Source organism: Monoraphidium neglectum (assembly GCF_000611645.1).
Source record: "Monoraphidium neglectum strain SAG 48.87 unplaced genomic scaffold scaffold00039, whole genome shotgun sequence".
NCBI lineage: Eukaryota > Viridiplantae > Chlorophyta > Chlorophyceae > Sphaeropleales > Selenastraceae > Monoraphidium > Monoraphidium neglectum.
The window spans coordinates 30,078-30,864 of NW_014013589.1; the positions used below are offsets into that span (position 1 = coordinate 30,078).

Consider the following 787-nt stretch of genomic DNA (forward strand, 5'->3'; position numbering starts at 1 on the left):
CCGCCACAAACCTGCCTGATGTGGCGGGCGCGGATGCCTTCCCGGGCCTCGAGATGCATTCACACAATTACAGGTGCATGGGTGCCGGTCGCAGCCAGCGGGCCCCGCCATGGGGGTATCACTGGTGCCATCACTTCTCTAGATACCAACGCGTGCGGGTTGCAGCATGGCAGCAGGCCCCTTCCGTTAATGGCCGGCCGCCGCCGCACCTTAAAGTCATCCAGCCCTGAAGCTATGCGCACTCTCTGCTGACAGCCACCCCGCACGTCTCACAATTCATCCTTGCAGGACGCCGGAGCCGTTTACCGGCCAGACGGTGGTGGTAGTCGGGGCTTCAAACAGTGGCGAGGACCTGTGCCGCGAGATAGCAGATGCGGCTGACAGAGTGATCATCTGCGCACGCACCTGGAAAAACGCAGCGTGGGGGGCGGACGCCACTCCCTTTGGGCCCCGCGGCAACATTGAGCGGCGCGGCATGGTGTCAAGGCTGACTGCCAGCGGCGGCGCAGAGTTTGAGTCAGGGGCAGCTGTTGGCAAGGTGGACACTGTGGTCTACGCCACTGGATACCGATACGAGTTCCCATTTTTGGAGGGCACCGTGCTGGAGAGTGTGGCGGCGCCTCGCGACGGCGGTGCGGTGGTAGACTTGCCACTGAGCGGTCGGCCGTGGCCTGCGCGGCTGACGACGGCGGGGCACCACGTGGCGCCTCTGTACGCTCACATGTACTTCCCTCCCCTGGCGCCCTCCCTGGCCTTCATCGGGGTGGGCTGTGGAGGGACCAGCGGG

General features: G+C 65.1%; 1 protein-coding gene across 1 annotated transcript in view; it reads left to right on the top strand.

Annotated features, from left to right (window-relative positions):
• MNEG_0483 (hypothetical protein) overlaps positions 1-787 on the top strand; it is a gene marked incomplete at both ends in the record, with an annotated part of 3,529 nt that overhangs the window by 1,037 nt on the left and 1,705 nt on the right. The gene's annotated exons all lie outside the window — the stretch shown is intronic.